The following is a 624-nucleotide window of genomic DNA, read 5'->3' as shown; positions in this document are numbered from 1 at the left end:
GTTAGCAATGGAAAGGAAGTCGTTTCAGACCGATAACGCCAATCAGACTGGTGGGGGAAAACAACGAGAAACAATAAAATAAGCAGTAATTCAAATCGATATTATTTCGCTATAACCCAGACGACGTTGGATGTGCTGGCGTTGCGGTTTAGTTGACGATACTGCTTCTGGACTTCGTACACACGGTGATTAGCTCTAGTACAGATTGTGATCGGAGGAAGAAGTTGGAGTTGTTGATGTCTGGTTGGGTGACGCGGAAGAGTGGGCGTTTAGAACTGTTTGAAGCGGACGGGGTGGATTGAGGGGGGGGGGGGGCAGATATGGTAAAAAAGAAACACGCACACATTGCTATGTGATAATAGTTTGTTGGGTAGGGGACGGGGGGCTGGTGCTGGAATGTCGATCTGTAAAGAAGCCGTAGCTGGTAAGAAAGTGTTGGGAAGAACGAGTCTGTTAAATGTGTCGGTGTACCATGCGAGGTGAAGAAATGCGGTGGCAGGAATGCGGTTATGTTGGTACAGATGCGGCCGCGGTCCAGTACTGGAAATGATGAGGAGACAGTGGTCTCTCAATTTTAAAAGAGCTGCTCTAAGCACAAAAGAGTCTTCCTACCGCTAGCCGACT

Source organism: Schistocerca cancellata, chromosome 3 (assembly GCF_023864275.1).
Source record: "Schistocerca cancellata isolate TAMUIC-IGC-003103 chromosome 3, iqSchCanc2.1, whole genome shotgun sequence".
NCBI lineage: Eukaryota > Metazoa > Arthropoda > Insecta > Orthoptera > Acrididae > Schistocerca > Schistocerca cancellata.
The sequence above is the reverse complement of the archived record's forward strand: the minus strand, read 5'-3'. Positions refer to the sequence as shown.